The sequence below is a fragment of the Gossypium hirsutum genome, chromosome A12 (genome assembly GCF_007990345.1).
Source record: "Gossypium hirsutum isolate 1008001.06 chromosome A12, Gossypium_hirsutum_v2.1, whole genome shotgun sequence".
Taxonomy (NCBI): domain Eukaryota; kingdom Viridiplantae; phylum Streptophyta; class Magnoliopsida; order Malvales; family Malvaceae; genus Gossypium; species Gossypium hirsutum.
The window spans coordinates 88,607,698-88,630,224 of record NC_053435.1 but is presented as its reverse complement, the minus strand read 5'-3'; positions in this window follow the sequence as shown (position 1 = coordinate 88,630,224).

Below are 22,527 nucleotides of genomic sequence, written 5' to 3'. Positions count from 1 at the left end.
CGAAAAGGATTATCATCCATGGTTTGAGACCAGACTTTAGAGGCTTTCTTACTGTAGTACAAGGATGACAAACCCAACCATCACTTGTTGAGTTTGAGAATTTTCTTGTTGGTCAAGAAACATTGGCAAAGAATATGGAAGGAGCTCCATTGAAAAAGGAAGAGCAAGCACTCTATTCTAGCAAAAGCAATTTGAATTCCAAGCAACAAGGTGGACAAAAAAGGAATGAGGACAAGGTGAAGAGTTTACAAGATGGAGGGAGTTCTCGTGCAGAGAGAGCTACGAAGTCCTATGACAGTGGCAGAATGTTCAAAGAGAGTTGCTACAATTGTGGAAAAAAGGGTCACAATGCGCACGATTGCTGGTAGAAGAAAAGTTTGTGGAAAGTAGTGTAGTTACCTCTAATAGTGAAGAAGATTGAGATGTAGAGACATTATTTGTCATCAAAGAGGAAGGCATGGTGGAGAACCAAAGTGCTACGATAAAGGATAAGAAGGGCACCTTGAAAGAGAACTCGAAAGATGTGGCATTGTCTATAGATACTAGGCTTGTGAAGGTGTAACAAGCCATAATAAATGTCCTTAATCAGGTGGAGGAAATTGAGGGTTGAATTCCATTAAGCAAAGAGATGAGGGTGGTCACGAGAATCAACAGAGGTGTTGGGACATGTTAAAGTAGAAGACCAAGTTGTAGACTTGTTTACAAAAGGTTTGTGTGGTAACAAGCTCAAAAGTTTTTGTTGTTAGTTTGGCATGGTGAACGTTGGTGTTGATGGAGAGTGTTGAATATAAACACAAACTTGTTGGAAAATATTGTAACAAGCCGAAAGTTAATGGTGTCAATGTAACACCTTATACCCAGCCTCGTCACCGAGCTCGAATATTAGGAAGCCATACCACCATCACACATCACACACATTATAAAATGCCACATTAATAGGCAATTGTCCTCTTTATTAGCGTTTTTACAAATTTGTAAGTCAAGCATATATTAATCATCATTAAAACATGCCAAACATACTTCAAACAAACTTATAATATCAATTAAACATTCATTAGAGCCACTTAGAAAAATTCCAAAACAAGTTACACAAGTATCAATATTGAAACAAAGGTATCTATATTTCTCTTATATGGTATCAATACCGATTGGAAAATCGAACCAAAACAACATTCTATTTCTCATCTAAAAATAAAACCCCAGAATTTATCGGTACCTTTAATAAAGTACCGATTATTTTACCCCAAGTGTCGATACTTGTGGTAAGGTATCTATACCAAATTACCATACAGACTTCCTGCATATCGAAATATAACAATTGTATCATTTTTATAACCCGAATATTGATATCTCTACTCCAAACCACAAAAATACAACACATCTAAGCATTTAATCCATTTCAATAAATATCTAATCAACATGCATCCTTTACCTCTTTAAACCAATGTCAAAACGAGCAAAATTACAATTCAAAACATAAAAAAGATGTCCGACCAAGAATCAACATACCAAGGTCCAAGCCTATAGTTCCTAGGAATAATTAAGCTACAAAATATCCTAAACATCATGGCAATATCATGCAACCATTCTACAACATTTTCAACGTCTATTGACCATACATACAGTTTATAGAACTTCAACTTAGCAAATCTTCAAACCAAAACAATACCAGTTAAATAATTATGACATCTATCAAAAGTACTAGAAAACTAAACCCATAAAATATCATGAGGACCACAATAATAACCAATCAAAGTCTAAACACATTTTTTTATCCCCACAGTTCAAAGAATAATAGTAATAACATCTACGCAAACACTAAAGCCTAAATTGGATCACTTCTTTAGTATCCCCACACCACTCACACTGTAAACGCTAAATATTTGTAAAGGTTAGAGAGAGTGGGTGAGCTTAAACAAGCTCAGTGACTGTCGAAGTAACCACAAAGTATAAACAATATCAAAGTTAAACAAAAGCATACTCCGACACGTTCACAACCATATTCTAACCAAGTCAAAATAACATATTCACTTTCATTAAATCATAAAACTAACATATATTCCTACATGCAATTACACTCAACTTGCTTATATATAAAATTCATTTAACAATAATTCATCAAGACTAAACAACATATAAATGCTTTAATAACTCACAAGTCTAGCTTATATATTCACATGCATTCACAAGTTAAATGAAAATGACCTAAGCCACAATTACATATTCAATTACCATGAGAACATACTAAAATTTTTATGAAAATTAAATCAACTCATTTAGCATATTATTCACATGTTTATGCATCCTTCTCACATCGTATTATTACAATATATAAGATCACATTTAAACGATAATTTGACAATTGAGGCTATGAAACATAAAAGTAGGCTCTATCACCACACATCGAATACACAGATTTCTAACACACCAATTGACTCATAGAATCGAACATATCCCAAAAAGTAAAGCATAAAGTTAACACTCTCCAACACACCAAACATGTCTCGTTGAATGGAGCTTTGCTCACATTCCTTTATCTCTCCAACATGTCCCAAGGCTTCAATGCCCAAAAACACAAGACATATAGGTGAGTACTTACAGTCCTAAGACATGCCAACTATATCCAACGATTTCAAGAGATCACAAGGCCAAAATATCCACAGTTACACATTTTTAATTACTAATTTAATACACATCATCTCTGTTCATATTCATCAATTTACATCACAACTTGTACACAATGCATACTTATTGGGTTCATATTTAATTGCACTTTAAGTGCCACAATAATGCTTATTGAGTCATCACATATCTGACCACATATATGTGCATTAAAATCAGTACATCATATATCACATACAAGTATTCTCAGATTTTACTTGTCATAATAATATCACATTCCACAATTCAACACATATACACTTACCGAAATTTCGCTCGCTTTCGATACATATTTGTATTATTAGCATATCATTATCACTATCATTTGGCATGTATATCATGCCCACAACACAACAGAATTCACAATAGTCATCACACATGTTTCATATCACAATATAGCATCATAATAATCAATTCACAATTATTCACATAATCACATAATTTGCCAAAATAAGGCAAGGGAAATAGAAAGCTTAAAATCAGAACTTAGGATAGGGTTTTAGGCTATCACTAAGCTCTCAACTAATATAATGAATTATGTCCACAAGCAGTGATTCCAAACACTCATCGATCACGCTTTTGCCTAATTGTCAAAAACTTAAACAAGCTTTTCATTGCCTTTTTATCTTTACTCCTTGAAGGTCCTGACGATTTTGAAGCTTCAACAAGGTAAGTCATACAACAATACAATCAACAATCAATAGACAAGCCTAAGCTAAATTATCATGTAATTGAAACCTTCGACATAAAAAACTTGAATTTCAATTATCTTAGTCTATACTTCATGTTTTTTTCCTTAAATTGATTCTGTTCATTTAATTATTCACCTACGATTGATTCTCAACCTTTAAACTACTCAAAACTACCCAATTCATAGTATCAAAATTTTCAACATGTTTATGGCAATTTTCACGAAAATTCATTAAAACGTTGGAAATCTTCAGTGAAACTTTAAAGTAAATTTAGAAACCTTCTAGGCATATAAAAACTAATTGAAAAATACTTTGAAACCATGTTTTTACCCAAAATCCAAAAATCCACCATTAACGACAAAATTTTCAGATTTTATTTAAAACATGCAATTTAATGGCTAAAAACTCAATTTAAAGGATTAAATAACATCAAAAACTAATAAGAAATCGAATCGTTACCTTAGTTAATGAAAAACTGAATGTTTGATCGAAAACTCGAAAAAGCCAAAAACTCAACAATGGAGAAATCTATGGTGTTTTGAGTGTTTTTCATGAAATACTATGGAGACTTATGGCTTGGAGAATGATAGAAATCTAAGGAATTAAGTTTAGGAATCAAAATTGAATGAAAGGAGCTTTGAAATTCAATGGATGAAAAAACAAAAATATAGAGAAGAAACTAACGTGGGTTTTATAAAGATGAAGTGGGAAAACATGGTGAAAATTAAAATTTGGTTTAATTACCTTTTAAAAACTCATAATTTAGACCCTTTTACAATCAGTCCTTATTTCAAAATTGAAAGTCTTTTGAACATTATTTTCAAAAATTGTTTTAATTTCCAAAATGTCGTGAACAAAAACATTTATGAATACCATGCTATGAAATTCTCAAGTACACTAGAGCTAAAATTCCTAAAATACCCCTAAAACTCTTAGACCTAATTTTGAGGAGACAATTCTCCAAAGTGTAGTTTCAGGACGCCATTTTCGTAAACCAGACCCGTAATATATTTATGGTGTTATTTTAGAAGTGAATTAAAATTTGGTTTAGTAATTTCATCGAATTAGTGCTTAATTTACATATAAGGACTAAATCGTGTAAGAATCAAAAGTTGAATTATAATTAAGTCATAAGATAAAACCTAACTAAATGACTCACAAGGAAATAAGCCATTGGTTTAATGAAAATGGACGGTAATGGGTGATTGTATAAGATAAAATGTAATAAAATTTATAAAATAAAAGTTAAATTAAATTAAATTAAATATTAAGAAAAACCATGTTAAAACAAAATGAAAGTGAATTGAAAGAGAAAATAGAACTCTTTCATCCAAAAAGACATACGAAGCTAGAGGAGAAGAAGAAGTCGAACGGCCAAGGGCTTTTTTTTCAAGCTTAAATTGGTTAGTGTAATCTAGTCATTTTCTTGTAATTTTTATGTTTTTGGAATCCCGATACTATAAGCTAATTAACCCATTTCCTATTTTTTAGTACTATTAAAGATTGAAGATGTTACCATTGTTGAATAGTTAAAGTTTTAGGGACCAATTTGATAGATTTTTAGGTTAGAAGTAAAAAAAGGACGAAATTATAAAATCAATTGTTGATTTTGTGCAATAGGGACCAAATTGAGAATTTTTTTTAAATTTTCGAGTAGATATGAGAAATAGGGAGTTAAATTTGGCTTACTGTGAAATTGGTATAAAATTTTGATGTTAAATGTGAAAGTTATGTTAGTCCCGGTTTTAGGGACTAAATTGAATAAAATATAAAATTTGATTTAATTAGCAATTGAATGTGAAATTGCTTGTGTATTGATGAAATGCGATGTTCGTTTTAATTAGTAGCTAACATCGACGGATTCTTCAAAAAAGAAAGGAAAAGACAAAGTTGTTGACAAATAGCTTGGAGTTTACGATTTGTGTTTCTATAATCCGAACAAATTATAAATAGTTGTATATTTATTTGTTCATTCATGATAAGAATATGAGGTGAGAATACTTATTCACTTGGGATGATTTTATTTGAACAACGATTATAAGGATTGAAATGAAAATGTTTGATAAATATGTGTATTTTTTATTAATTATGAAAATTGAGTATGAATTGGGATAATTATGACTACTATACATGTTGAATAAATTTTTACTTAACTGAAATAATTGTGAAATTGAGACATTGGTTGGTATTGGATTATGAAATGAAAACCCTATTAATTGTTGGGGTAGAGTCAGATATAGTTGGCATGCCATAGGATAGAAAGAGTTCAAGGATTTCTTCGACTACGAGTTGATGAGGCACTGGGTACCAATTTGCTTCGGTTTAACCGATGAGACTCTAGGTGTCAACCTATTTGATAATGTTGGGCGCAACTATTTGCTTCAGTTTTATCCGATAAGGCACTGGGTGGCAAATTGATATGTTGGTTGGATCTGTGTATCCATCCGAGTTCAAGTCGTGTTAATAGGGATATAAAGAACGAAATGGTTTATATGATTTTGATATGACAAAAAGAACAAGAAATGAAATTAGAAATGGAAAATGAAATGTGAATTGTGGATTGTGGATTGAATTGGGAACATTAATATGTTATGTTCCATGAAATCGTGAAATTAGATTTAGAGATTAAATATATCTTATATGAGTTGTATGATTATTAACTTGCAAATTGTGATAGACTTATGATGATATAAGAGAAATGAGATGGTTTTAAGTACATGGTTATGTGAAATAGCATATTTGGCTTGATGATTTGTATGTTATTTTCACTCTAAATTTATGCTCCTTTATGTTTCATATTATACTTATGGTTCGGGTTATATAAATATCACTAAGTTATACTCAGGGTACGTTTTCATTTGTCTTTACATAGGTTAGGTACTATTCAGTTCGTACGCCGATTCAAGATCCAGCGACAATCCCGAACTCAAGTGTTGGTGATGTTCTTATTTTGGTTTTGGCGTGTACCTAGGAAGTCTTTTGGTTATAAAGTTCATTTTGTATCTTGATGGCCTTGCTTATTATGTTTATAAGTGTATATAAATGTGTGTGTATATATGAGAAAGAATGGTATTTTGTTGATGACTTTTTAGATTGCTTGAATTGTATGCTTAATATCCTTATGGTTGAGAGAAATGTCTTGTTATGTTATATGTTCTTGGTTGATGCTTAGATGTGAAAGGATGTTTGATATATTTGATGTTAAAATATGAAGATTATTAAAGGTTAGTTGTGCTTAAGTAAATGATTGAGAAAGTGTCATATAATGTTAGTGAATTGGTATGTTTGAGCATATTCATTTTGGATGTTTTGAATTGTAAATTAAGGTGTTTTTGTGGGCGTATTGGTTAGGCACTTAGGTTGAATGGTATATGACATGTTTTGACATAATTTGTTGTATTTTGAATTGAGTAATTATAGGTGCAAATGGTATGGCTTGGTAACCAAGCAATGGTAGGTAAAATGGATTGATTTTGAAGTTATTTTAGGTGCATAAGGCCTCGGACACAGTCTACCACACGATCGTGTGTCCCACACGGCCATGTGGCCTATTTAATTTTGGTGCAGGTTTGTCCACATGATCTTAGGGAGTTACATGGCCTAGTGACACAGCCATGTGACCCTATATTCGAATTGTACACTGTCTGGCCACATGGCCATGTTCTTGAGCCACACGAGTTCAGCTCTACTACATAGCTTGGGGACACAGCCGTATGACCCCAATTTCACACGGCATCAAATTGTTACGTGGTTTACTCACATGGCCTCAACCCTTCCAAATGGCCTCTAACAAAACCGTATGTCCCCTGTTTTCATATTTTTCTTATCTTTTTAAATTTGTTTCAAATTGATCCAAAATGATTGCACGCTTAGTTGTAACCTTCCGTAAACTTGGTATTAACCAGTAACTGACTGAAACATATGTTAATTTATTTAATTATGATTTTTTTGATATTTAATTGAAATTTTTAAATTATAATTTGTTTGTAATTGTTTGATATTTAGTTGTAGCATCCTATTGCCTGGTTCGGCGACCGGACCGGATGAAGGGTGTTACAAGTATGTTTTGTTACTGTCTATTGTTGTGCAAAGTTTAAATTTTGCCTTTAGTTTTTTAGTACTAAGTTTAGTTGAAGTATTTTGTTAGTAGTGGAATAAATCCCACATCACTTAGGAACAAAAGACAATGAGCTATGAGTTTGTATAAAAACTCATATCCCACATAGCTTAAAGAATCAATGGTAGTTGGATTTTTGGTCTATATAAAGACCTATGTTAAAAGTATTATCGATAGCAAACTAAATATTAAATTTTTTGTTTGGTTTCTTTAAAATCTTCCTTTATTTTCTTATTTTGGAGTGTTAAGAGGTGTAGAAATTTTAGTTTAGTGGTGTTGTGAGACTAGATGTTCAACATTTGCCGTATAAAACCACAAACAAATTAATTTATTGATATTGAGATAAAAAAAATTTAGTTCAATCGATTTGTTCTTCTTTTTCATAAATCTTTATTTTTTATTGAATTATCGTTGAATCGTTTTCAACAAGATGAAATCAATTAAACATAAAATGCCAACAGTTGGTGGGTATTTCTTTGACAAAACAAAAAATTGTATTCCACTACTTAAGGCTTTTCTTGCAATTCCCTGCAGATAAATTTTGGCTAGTATCACAAATATGTCTCTATTTGATTTTCTCGCATTTATTGGTATTCGAAATTTGAAATAATATCGATTCATTATTCAATTATACAAATTATCACTGGTGTGTTTCATTCAACTGTTCCAATTATTAAACTTTATAACAAACCTATTGAAATAGAATACAAAACGATAAATCAAAATTATTTAAAAATAATTTTTTATTTGATTAAGTGACATGTTAATTTTCTGTTCAAAACATAAAATTAAAAATTAAAAAAAATTCATTTCCAACATTATTTATGAAAATGGGTTACTTAAAAAATTATTTATTGGAATGGTGCAAAAATTGCAAAATGCTCCAATGTACTTTCAAGAGAAAATAAAGAAAAGCATGCTGATAGAGACGCGCCAGTGCTCGAATTAAATTTTCAAAAAATGTTTTTTTTTAAATATTACAAAAATAAATTATTTTTTTGAAAATTTACAAGAATAAGCTTTTATAAAGACTTAAAGTGGCAACACCATTTTTTTTATTTTAAGGTGCCATCAATTAATGTGGAAATAAAACTTATAAAACAAATCTTTATATAGACCTAAAATTTCATTTTCCTTATTTTTTAAGTAATGTGGAATGTGAGATATGTATATATATAGACTCATGAATAGGTTTACAGTTTGTTCCTAAACAATGTGGGATTCCTTCCTCTTTTAACTAACAACATAAGATTAAATTCTACACTATATTTTATATATTTTTTACTTATAGAGTTTAAATTTTTTTTTACAAAAAGTTAACATTTGTTACATTATAAATAAAAATTTTAAACTCTATAAATAAAAAATATATAAAATATAAAATGAGTACAGTAAAATATTAAAAAAATTTTAAAAATTACTAATAGTTGATTGATCATTTTGCAAGTTTTTATAATTTGATAGCTAAAAAATCATAGTTAAGTGACTACTAATGTAATTTAATCTAGATATAAAAATATGAAAAATAATTATTATATTTTATATGTATTATATATTTCTATAAAAAATTTATTTAACATAATTATTTATTATGTTTAAATAGATTATCTATCTAGCCAAAATACATCTGAAATAAAATTATCAGCATTCATTAAGTGATGAAAATTAAATTAAAGTTAAGATTAAAAAATTAATGAGTATAGTAAAATATTTAAAAAAAGATTATTTTTTAAAATTACAAAAAAATACTATTTGAGTACCAAATACTCATAATTTATTTATTAATCAAACATTCATAACATAAAATAAAATAAATAATAAAAAATTGAAAGTATAACTTCTAAATTGAAATAATGAAAAATTATTTTAAAAATTAGAATTGTATAGATATTAACTTCAAACATTTAAAATTGAATAGAAAATTACTGCATATACAAGATTTATATGTGCAATTTGTTCTCTTTAAAATAAAAAGAAAATGGTGTTTCCACTTTGGGTCTTTATAAAGGTTTGATTTCGTAAATTTTCAAAAAAATTGGCCTATTTTTGTAATATTTTAAAAGATAATTTTTTTTGAAATTTTAGTCTGAGCATAAAGTAAAACGCGCTCATGTCAGTGGGCTTTTTTTGCATTTTCTCCTGAAAACACTTCCATGTAGGAGTGTTTGGCAATTTTTGGACCATTCTAATAAATACTTTTTTAAATGGCTAATTTTGGTAAATAATGTTGGAAATAGGCATGTTCTTGTAAAATACACCATGGAGGTACCTAAACTGGACACTTTGTATTTATTTGGTACTTCAATATTTTTTAGATCTAATTGGTACTTAAGCTTGGCATCTATAAGCCAATTTGTTACTTTTTTTTTTAAGTACCTTACTAACACCATTAAAAATACATCAGTGTAGCATTGACACCCAATATCATGATGACATGTGACAGCCTTACATATTGACACATGGCAAAAAATTTTAAAAATTAAAAATATATAAAATTTATTAGAAGATTATATATTTTGTTGCAAATAATGAATGAACCTAAATGAATGGTTGTCTAGGTTCATTCTTGACACAGTATATTTATGGATTTTTAATTTTTTATAACATATCATATTTTTATATTATTATTTTGAAATTTAACATATATAAAATTTTAAAAAAAAATCCTTTCAAAAAAATGTTAAAAAATAAAAAAGTATAAATTTATAAAAATACTAGAAATATTATTTAACACTAGAAAGAACCTAGACAATGGATATATTTGGATCTAAACAATTATATGTCCAGACTTGTCTTTTTGGAGTAATTTAATATATTTTTATTTTTCTATAAATCATAGTATTTTTATATTCTTAAATTAAAAATAATTTTTTTATAAAGCTTAATGTTTTTTACATTTATATAAAAGATTTTTTTTTTTCACAGCTTAATTGACAAAGGCGAATAACAAGTGAAGATAGTAAGTTATATCATTGCTTTATTATTTTTATTATTACATTTTTTTTTTCAAGATGAAGCTCCAGAGAGATGTTTATGATTTTTTTCTTTAAAAAAATATTATTTTTTAAGTTTTAAGTTTTAAGATTTTCTGAGGATCAGATTTTTTATTTTTTAAGATATTTTTATAAAATTTAAGTAATTTTTTTTCACATAACCGTGCGTCATTGATAGGTTTAATTTTTTTTAATGAAAATTTGGGTGGGGCAAAGATAATATATAATTACGAAAGTGATTATTAAACTATACTAAAGGGGTCAAAAGAGATACTAAACCATGTAAAAATGAATAAAACTTAATAAAACTCTAATATAGTAGAGAATTACCACTTACAAGATTGAGCCATATACACTTTGTCAAAATGATTTTTTTGAAAAAGGGTCGACTTTGGTTTTGAAAACGAAAATGAACATGGGAGTCGTCACCAATCCTTTTTATGAGGTGTGATGGATCACATCGTAATTTGATCGTTTTAATAAATAATTTCGATTTACTAAAACGGCGATTTTGGTCTACAAAATTTAAAAAAAAATAGGTTTGAGAGTCGGTTACATGCAAGGAAAGATTAGCACCCTCGTCACGCCCAAAATTGGTACCAAATTTAATTAATTAATGTCTTAATGTCGATAGTTGAAATTTTAAAAAGATTTTAAAATACGATCCCTTTTTATTAAAGCTCGTTTTTTTTAAAAAAAGCTTGAATTAAATTGAAACAAACATCAAAGGCCCACTCATCCCGAGAAAATGAAATGCCACATCCCGTAAATTAGGATGCGACATTCGAACATTCGAGAACAAGTTTACTTTTAAAATTTTCGAAACTTCATGTATTTTGGAATCTAAAAGGATATTTGACTATTTAGGTTTAATAAGAAAATCGAAACCCCGTAAGTTAGGGTACGATTTCTTAAATTCCCAAAACGCAAAATGTTGCCTTAAAAAATTAATTTTGAATAATAACAAGTATAGCAATTAACAATGCGCGTTTATTTTGTTTGGAGCAAAACAAATTGGTCTATATTTGAAAAAATACGTTGGAACTTAACACGCAATGTGATTTAAACTAAATAAATAAAAGGTAAAATAGAGCATGAAATAATAATACACGAATTAGATGCTATGTTAATGAATGTCAACAATATGAAGATATTAATAAATGATTTCTAGAGTATATAATGACAATATTCACATGATACACTATTTTAATACCAATATTAACAAATGAAGAATATGCAACAAAATATTATATAAAACAATTTGAAGTCAATAATATAAAACAATTTCAAATAAATAATATGTAAAACAAATTAAAATAAATAATATACAAAGTAATAAAATATATAAGACACTTTAAAATAACATATAAAAGAGTTTAAAATAAATAATATGTAAAAAGGAAATTTAAAATAAATAATGTACAAAAACATTTTAAATAAAACATATATATTTAAATAATCCAAAATAAATAATATATATAAAAGTTTAAAATAAATAACATTTTAAAAAAAAAACTTAAAATTGATAATAGTTTAAATACATAATACGTAAAAACTTAACATAAATAATAATAATAAAACGACTTAAAATAAATAATATAAGAAAAAAAAACTTAAAATAAATAATAATAACCAAACAATTTTTAAAAAGGAATAAATAAATAAATTAGACAGACTAAGGATTAGGTTGAAATCAAATCGAAATTTAAGGTATAAATTATAAATAACAGAAAAGGTTACCATGGACCAAAATTAAACGCACTTAAACTATCGAGGTCCGATTCAGAAAATAACCCAAACTCTGGACACGCATCTTATCTTTAGCGAGTCAGTGGTTTAGGGACTAGTTTGAAGCACGCGACAAATTTCATGGTCAAATTTAAAAAAAGAAAATGAAAAGAAAAACTTAATCAGAACAGCCCACAAAAGCGGAGGGACCAATGGCATAAATAACCCAATGGTCAAAAACGCACGGACCCCTCTTGGAGCGGGTCAGGTCGCGCGCAGGTCACTGCAAACAGCGTTGTTTTGGCGCTAGTGGCCTTGGTGCAAAACAACACCGTTTCAGCCTTAATATTTAAACCCAAAATTTTTAAAACTTTTATTTTCAGCCCATTTTTAAGAAAAATTTTAACTCTTTCCTTCCTTTTCTCTGCTAGGGTTTCAAAAACCCATCCTTGCACTGTCGCCAGCCCGTCGCTCCTCCGCCGTGGATGGTGGTCGGAGCGGCACAAAACTAGTTTTAGCCCTATTTAAGACATGTTCAAAGGCAAATCCTTATTAGCCCAACGAATCGAGAGAAGAAGGTCTCTCCCATTCCCCTTTCGGGTTTGATTTCGACGACGGAGAGAAACTCCGACAACACCACCACTGGGATTCGGGTAAGTTTTCTCTTCTCCCTCTTTTCTTTCACCTTTTTTATGTTTTAAAGTAGATTAAAAAATAAAAAATAAAATAAAATAAAATAGAAATAAACAAGAAATCCGAGAGAACAAAGAAAAGATCAAAATCAACCTTCTAAAGCTTCTATTTTTTTTTAATTTCTAATGTACGTAAAAAATTACAAAGAAATCGTTTTTGCTTTTATAACCAACATTAAGACTGTTTGCTTCTATCTTTTTTGTCTTTTTGCTCTTGTTTCTTCTGTCTTGCTTGTTGATCTCTCTTTGCAGGTATCAGACGCGCGTAAAGGCCGGCGATGGTGTGCGGGCAGTGGTGGCAGAGTGACATGCGGCGCTGGTCAAGGGGGCTAAGGTTTATTTTGCTGAAATATTTTGGGTTAATTGGGCTATTAGGGTTTAGGTTATTTGGTTTGTAATTGGGTTTTAAATTTTAGGCTGGTTTAGATTTGGTTTGGGTTAAATATGTAAATGGACATTCATTTTGGACTATTTAATTATTTATTTGTTTGGGTTTTATTTTATCAACTGGGTCAGGCCAAAATTGGCCTATTACAGCTGCCCCTTTTTGTTCATTGTCGTGTAACGTGAATAGAGCAGAGACTTCAAAAATGGCCAATTTTGCCTGGTCTTGCCAAACCTTGACCTCTTTGGTGCTTCTCCTCTTCGAGTAGCCTCATTTCATCCCATTGCATCATCAAGGGTATAGGAATTGTGCTTCAATCTACTCCACTGTAACTTAAGGGGGACTAGTCTCGCATCTACAATTTGCTCCACTGCAACTTAAGAGAGATGAAATTTGTAACTTCAACCTGCTCCATTGCAACTTCAGGGAGATAAGGTTTGTGATTTTAATCTGCTTCACTACAACTTCAGGGAGATAAGATTTGCTAAGGTAACTTTAATCCGTCCTACTGCAATTTAGAGGTAATAGATTAGTGGCTTCAATCTGCTCCACTGCGTCTTTAGGGAGATAAGATTTGCCATGATGGATTTGATCCGACCTGCTGTAACTTTAGAAGTATAGGATTTATAGCTTTAATCTGCTCTACTGCAACTTCAAAGAGATAAGATTCGCTATCTTCAGTCTGCTCCACTACAACTTCAGGGAGATAAGACTTGTATTTCAACCTGTTCCATTGCAATTTTAGGGAGATAAGGTTTGTGGCTTCAATCTGCTCCACTTCAACTTCAAGGACACAAGATTTGCTATGGTGATTTTAATCCATCCCACTGCATCTTCAGGGGTATAGGATTTTTAGTTTCTCTGATCTGTTACGCCATTCTTTGAAGGGACATGACCTGTTGAATCTATTTCATGGGTCTATTTATGCCAAATAATTAAGATGTCATGATCAGAATGAATCAAATGCTCCTAACTAGATATATATGAATGATGTTTGTATGAATGCAGAAATGCCATTTTTAGCATGATCTTCTTTTAATGCTTATGTTGACATTGCTCGTTGTTAATCGAGGTTTTATCATTGACGTATTACTCTATATTTTTCTTCAGTTGGTATCTTTGGTAGAAAACCCGAAGAATAATCACAATTTGGGCTATTCTTTCCCCAATGTTTCTAACCCTTTAATTTGGGTTAATTCTAACTAATTGATCCCGTTTCAGGTCCTTATACTATTTAGAAGCATTTCAGAGTAATATGCAGAACTCATTTTTCTTTGAATATTATTATTCCATTAATCATTATTTCAATGAAAAACGCTTGAAAAAGATTATCACAATAGACAAGATGAAATTTTTTTGATAGCAAAGCTTGAAATAAATAAAGTAATTGAGATAGCAAATTTTGCTAAGATACAAAATGAATAAAATAAAAAATAGGTACACCAGATATTGTAACATGAGCTTCTCTGCACAAAACTTCTTGAAGACCCTTTGAACTTGATTTGTGTTTAAAAGACCTAGAGCACTTTGTTGATGCCCTAAGATGTAGTATCCATCCTTCTTGTTAATTCAGAGAAGACAAAGCTACCACATGTCCTATCTTCGATCAAAATTTGAATTGCCCTTTTCTTGGGTTTTCAACTCAAAACCCCTTTGGTCTCAAAGCGCCCTTTTGCGGGTTTTTTCCTTGGCCTCTCCCTTTTTTTTTAGGTGAAGTACCTCTTGACAAAATACGAATTTACAGGATTAGGCAGGTTTTTTCCATCCATCTCCGCCAAAATTAGCACTCCTCTAGAGAAGGCCTTCTTCACCACATAAGGTCCCTCCTAGTTTAGCATCTATTTTCCCCTGAAGTCCTTTTGTATGGGGAGGATCTTTTTCAGAACAAGATCTCCTTCATGGAATTCTCTAGGGTAAACCTTCTTATTATAAGCCTGCATCATTCACTTTTGGTACATTTGACCATGACAGATAGCTTTCAGCCTCTTTTCTTCAATTAAGTTCAGCTAATCATATCAAGACTAGATTCATTTAGCTTCATCTAACTTTAGTTCTGATAGAACTTATAGAGAGGGAATCTCAACCTCAATAGGCAGAACCGCCTCCATTCCATAAACCAAAGAGAAAAGCATTACCCTCGTAGAGGTCTTGACAGACGTTCAATAAGCATAAAGGGCAAATGGTAACTTCTCATGTCAATCTTTATAAGTCTCAGTCATTTTCCCCACGATTTTCTTGATATTATTATTGGTTGTCTCCATCACACCATTCATTTTTGGGCGATATGGTGATGAGTTATGGTGTTTGATCTTAAATTGGCTACAGACCTCTACTATTGTGTTGTTGTTCAAATTCAATGCATTGTCAAATATGATCCTTTTGGGCATTCCATATCGACATATGATCTCCTTCTTTAAGAACTTGCTGACTATCGATTTTGTGACGTTGCTGTAAGAAGTGGCCTCTACCCACTTGGTGAAGTAAATGAATCGATACCTGTTAGACACCTTCAGCGAGATCGACCCAATGACATCCATGCCCCACATGGAGAAAGGCCATGAAGTCATGACATGAAGAGGTGAATGAGGTACATGAATTTTATCTCAATAAATTTGGCATTTATGACACTTCTTGGCATCGCTGATGCAATCCCATTCCATAGTGGATCAATAATGTTCTAATCCCATGATTCGTCTGGCAATTGTGAAACCATTAGCGTGTGTTTCGTATACACCCTCATAGACCTCTTCCAAGATTTGCTTAGCTTCAACAGCGTCTACACATCATAGCAACACCTGATCCTTCCTTCTTTTATATAGGATTTCTCCGTCTAGGACATAGTCATTGGCCAGCCTTCTCAGTTTCCTTTTATCATTCTCAGTCACTTGGTCTGGGTATTCACGATTCCTCACATATCGCAATATATCATGATACCAAGGGTGACCATCTTTTTCTTCTTCATCATCGATGTTGTAGCAATAAGCCAGAGCCTCATAAATACTTATTTGGATAAGCTTCACATCCTCTTGCTTGTTTACTCTGATCATAGAAGCTAAATTAGCCAAGGCATTGGCCATCTGGTTCTCATCTCGCGGGAGGTAACAGAAAGTGATGTCGTCAAACTCCTCAATTAACTCTAAAACTAGCTTTCAGTAATTGATCAATTTGGGGTCTCTTGTTTCCCATTCACCTTTGAGCTGATAGATCACTAATGCAGAATCCCCGTATACCTCTAATACTTTGATCTTGCGTTCTATGGCTGCATGGATGCCCATGATGCATGCTTCGTATTCTGCCATGTTATTTGTGCAATCAAAATCCAATTTACTAGTAAAGGGGTAATGATCTCTGTTTGGGGATACCAAAACTGCTCCGATTCTGCTACCCACAACATTTGAAGCTCGATCAAAATTCAGTTTCCAATGATGGCCTTCTTGAGAGTCTTCTTCAGCGGTTGCAACATGCATTAGATCTTCATTCGGGAAATCAAAGCTCAAATGGCTCATAATCTTCTAGAGCTCAACTGGCTAGAAAATCTGCTATTGCACTCCTTTTTACAACCTTTTGGTTCACGTAGACTATGTCAAACTCAGAAAGCAAAATTTGCCATCGAGCTATTCTTCCGTTCAATGCATTTGACTCCATCATGTACTTCAGAGGGTTTAGTTTTGAGATGAGCCAAGTTGTGTGGTACAACATGTATTGTCTCAGTCTTCGAGTTGTCCAAATCAAGGCATAACACAACTTCTCGATTAGCGAATATCTTGTCTCACATTCGGTGAATTTCTTACTGAGATAGTATATCGTTCTTTCTTTTCTTCCTGACTCGTCATGTTGGCCTAGCACGCATTCCATGGAGTTTTCGAACACTGCCAAATATAGTATCAGTGGCTTATTTGGGTAAGGTGGCATCAGTACTGGGGCATTGGACAAGTAATGCTTGACCTTACCAAAAGTTCTCTGATACTCTTCATCCAATACACCTGGGTTGTGTATCCTAAGGAGACGAAATATGGGGTTACATTTCTCCCTTTAGTTGTGAAATGAACCGGGCGATGTAATTTAGTCTTCCTAGGAAACCTTGAACTTCTTTTTGAGTGCGCAGTGGAGGTAATTCTTCTATGGCCATGACTTTATCTAAGTCAATCTCAATTCCTTTTTCATTGACTACAAATCCCAACAACTTTTCTGAGCTAGCCCCGAAGGTATATTTTACGGGATTGACCTTTAGCTGAAACTTTTTTAACCTTAAGAATAGTTTCCTGAGGACTTGCACATGCTCTTTTTCTGTTCTGGATTTTGCAATCATATCGTCGACGTAAACTTCGATCTCCTTGTACATCATATCATGGAACAGAGTTACCATGGCTCTCTAATACGTCACTCCTGTATTTTTCAGTCCAAATGGAATTACCTTATAACAAAACGTTCCCCACATGGTTACAAACGTGGTCTTTTCCATGTCTTCAGGATGCATCTTTATCTGGTTATATCCCGAGAAGCTGTCCATAAAGGAGAAAAGTGAGTAGCCTGCTATGTTATCCACTAAGGTGTCAATGTGAGGCAAAGGGAAATTATCTTTTGGGCTGGCTTTGTTGAAATCCCTGCAATCCATGTACATTCGTACTTTTCCATCTTTCTTAGGAACGGGGACTATATTGGCTACCTATTCTGAGTACTTAACCACTTGTAAGAAATTAGCATCAAATTGCTTCTTGACCTCTTCTTTTATCTTCAACAGAATGTCGGGTCTCATGCTTCGGAGTTTTTGCTAAACTGGCTTGCACTATTCCTTTATGGGGAGCCAGTGTACCACGATATCAGTATTTAACTAGGGCATGTCTTGATATGACCATGCAAAGACATCATTAAATTCTCAGAGTAACTCAATGAGGTCTTGCTTTGTCTCTGCAGCGATGCAAGCTCCAATCTTTACCTCTTTTCCCTCTCCTAAGCTCACAATTTCCACTGACTCTTTGTGAGGCAGGATTTGTTTCTTATCTTGTTCTACTATCCTTAACAAATTAGGAGATAGGTTGTAGTTTCGGCCATCTTCAAAATCTTGAGAATCTTCCATACACATATCTTGCTCAAAAGGAGACTCCGAGTTAGTAGCAGCGTTACTCATACCATCGATATCTGGAGACCTATTATAGGGATGAAGAAAAATACAAAGAACAAAAGAAACTAAGAATATTTATTTATGTAGTATGATTATGAATGAAATAGGAAGAATAAAAGAATATTTGCTCAAGATGATACGCAAAAATACATTTTTATTGAAATAACGATATTAGACAAAAGCCTATTTCACAAAATGATTCTTATTGCCCTTAGGCCAAGAGTAATAAGCTTATTTTGAACATTACTCTGAATTAATTTTAAAAGTTACAAAGGTCTCCTCCACGGTCCAATTGTTCAAAACGCTCCCAAGTACGTATGGGCAAATGCCTGATAGATTTTCTTCTCATGTTTCTTCCTCAGATATGGCGTTAATGCTCAAATTTTCCAACATTTCTTTGGCAGACTCCTTTGTTGTCATCTTCTATTCGGGGTAGATTGTTCCTCCCGACACAAACGTTCTAGATATATAAGGAAAGGTCATTGGCTCTCATTTAACCTCTCTCCCGCTTAAACGTGCTTTTCTCCTTTCCTATTTCTTCTCTTGCTCCTTTTTCTTTTTCCTTGCATCTGGCTTAAATCCTAAGCCAAAGCGGTCTTGTGTATCTTTCAACATCGATGCCTCGACCCTTCCTTGGAGATATCTTTCGAGTCTTCTTCCCGACAAGGCTCCCTTTCCAATCATCAATCGCAAGCCCATCCTTGTAGTATTGGATATTTTGGGCATTAGGATCTTGTTCCCTTTGAAAATGAATGTTGCGTTGACAAATTCCAGCGATCGTAAAGAACATTCTATCGCCTCATCGTTCGCCCTATGTATGGTGCGTCACTGGTAACGGATGCAATAATGTCTTCCTCCGTGTTTATCGTTACCAATCTACCCTCAGTTACCAACTTTAACTTTTGGTGTAATGACAAAGGTACTGCTCCCGCTGAGTGAATCCAAGGCCTCCCCAACAAGCAATTGTAAGAGGGCTTAATGTCCATCACCAAGAAGTCCACGTCGTACGTGTTTGGGCCAATCAGAATGGGTATTTTGATTCTTCACATTGCTCTCTTTTCGGTGCTATCAAATGCCCTTACTATGTTTTGACATGTTTTCATATGAGAGCTATCCACAGGTAACCTATTCAGTGTGGATAAAGGTAAGACATTTAGGGTCGATCTATTATCAATCAATACCCCTGTTAGCATATACCCCTTACAGTGGGTGGTGATATGTAGAGCCTTACTTGATCCCATACCCCCTGGTGGCATCTCATCATCATTAAAGGAAATGAAATTTTCGGCACTTATGTTATTGACAAGATGATCTAACTTGTTCACAGAGATATCATTAGTGACATAGGTTTCATTTAACACTTTCATCAGCGTGCTACGATGTGTTTCTGAACTCAAGAGTAAAGCCAGTATCGATATACGAGTCGACTGTTTGTTTAGTTGTTCTACGACACTATACTCGCTGTGGTTAAGGAATTTCAAGAACTCCTTAGCTTCTTTCTCTTTTACCGGCTCATTAATAGGTGATTCAATTTTAACCGTCTTTTCTTTTTTTTGTTCCACCGCTAAGGCCTTTCCTTTTACAGATTCCGCTCTTGAACTTGCTGGATCGTAGTGTTTCCCACTACTCGTATAGAAACCTACATCTTTGCCCTCCTCTGAAGCGTTGACCAGGTTTTTCTCCTCCAGGATTGTCACCTTGCAGTCATAGTTCCAAGGGACCCTTTTGCTATCCTTGTAGGAAAAGAATACGGGTTTCTGGATTATGACTCTCGACGTCATTCGTATTCCTTCTTCATTGTTCCTTGGTCGTGAAATGATCTACCAGGTAATTAATTTTTTAGACCCTTTCTGTTGATCCCTCCTCCGAGGCATAAACCCTTCATTCTTTGAATCCTTTGATCTCTTCATAAAATTCCATCTCTTTATTGTCCATTAGATTTTGCACTGTAGATCTGAACTCGTTGCATTCTTGGATGCTATGGCCCTCCTTGGAATGGAACTCACAGTATTTTCCTGCTCTTTTGGGTCTTTCCTCTGAATCTTGTGTGATTAAATCTCTATTTACCATTTGTTTCTAGACCCATCTCAGTAGGGTTTTTACTTCCACCACGTCAGCTTTGATTCTTTTGCCTCTATTCTCGATTATCGTGTTTATCCCTTTATCAGAATTATTGGGTAATGGATTCCCTGCTACGTTAGGTCTTGATGAATTGTCAAACTTTACGATCCCCATATTAATGAATCTTTCGATCAATTTCTTAAACGCAGTGCAATTCTCGATCAAGTGCCCCGTTATCCCATATTCACATTGGGCATTTCCGTCATACCATTTGAGGAATAGAGGTTGCATGGGTTTTAGGTAGAATTGTGATACCACATGTGCATCGAATAGACTCTGGTAAAGCTCCATATATGTCATTGGGATGGGCGTAAATTAGAGTCTTTCCATATTTAGCCTTGCATTGGATCCTTGCCTCGGGAGGCCCTGATGGCTAGTAGTGACCATCATCGGCACTCTCCCCTGCGTCTATCTTCCCATATCTTATCGCGTTTTCTATCATCTCTCCAAACATCACTATATCTGAAAAGCTCTTAGTAGCACTTTCCAACATATGGTTGATGAATGGAGCCTTTAGAGTATTGATAAAAAGCATGGTCGTTTCCTTCTCCAGAAGAGGTGGTTGGACTTGCGTTGCTACCTCTCTCCATCTTTGGGCGTACTGCCTGAAGCTCTCATTTGGTTTCTTTTCCATGTTTTGTAACGTGATTCTGTCAGGCGTTATGTTCGTCACATGGCCATATTGCTTCATTAAAGCTCGTGCCAAGTCCTTCCATGAATTAACTTGGGCATGGCTTAGCTAGTTATACCATTTGGCCGCAGACCCGATCAAACTATCCAGGAAGTAGTGAATTAGTAACTGATCGTTATTAACGTATCTTGTCATCCTTCGACAGAACATTGTAATGTGAGCTTTGGGATAGCTAGTCCCGTTGTACTTTTCGAACTCAGGAGTTTTAAATTTTGGTGGGAGGATCAAATCTGGGACCAAGCTCAAATCTTTGACATCAACCCCGCAATGGTAGTCAGCAGTCTCCATTACTTTGAATTTCTGTTCAAGCCATTTGCATTGGTCCTCGAGTTGTTTTGGCATATCTACTCTTGCCTTTTTCATTTCTGCCATGTCATCAAGGTTAGGAACAACTGGATCAGTCGGATTATCCCCCAGATTGGAGCCCGAGCTTGTTGAAAAGTTCATTGGTGCCGAGGCACTAGCCTGATATTACTGAGGCCTGATAGTGACGGGTACTCCTCGTGGGCACACATCTGGTTGTGGTTGGGTGTTTTTTGGGGAAAAGCCTGGAGGATAGACAGGGTCTTCATTATCGTTCCTTGAGTTATCCGCAGTGCTATTCCCTTTTTCACGTTCTCTAGCCAGCAACTGCACCAATTGGCTTATCATACTATTTTGGCACTCTTGCATTTGTTCCCTCATGTCTTGTTGTATTTTAGCTAATTTCTCTTGTATCTGTACTTGCAATTGCTCTTGAATATCCCTTTGCATTTGTTCTAATCTTTCTAATCTCTGATCCATTACTTTGGTTTTACGACGGGTATTGTAGCGACATTTGGTTGGTTTACTCTTGTTGGTTTCTAGATTAACTGAAATAATTTTGTTTAATTAGGGTCTTTTTATGAAACTTAATGTATATGATGAAATGCAATGCAAATGAATGAAATGAATGCAAAAAGAGGCGTTGATTCTGATTCAATTTCATTAAAGCAACTTTGCTAGAAAATAAATTTCTTTACATAAAATGGATTACATATATAACTTTTCCCTTATGCCCAAAGCCTTAACCTTCCTAAGAAGCCAAGCTAACTCTCGGCATCGATCTGATTCCGACTCATATTTTACACTTAGTACATCGGCCTGAACCACCAGGTTTTGCAGATGGTCAGCCACTTCTCGTACTTGAGGCACAACTTCGCCCTTGACATAATCTCTATCTCTGATCTGATCTTGAGAGTGGTGGAGCTATTCTTGGTAATGTTCATTGCTTGCTTCAAGAAGTTCAACTCGAAGTTTACCATTTCGCAGTGCGGTCTTGAGCTCTTCTATCCTTCCTTTCAACT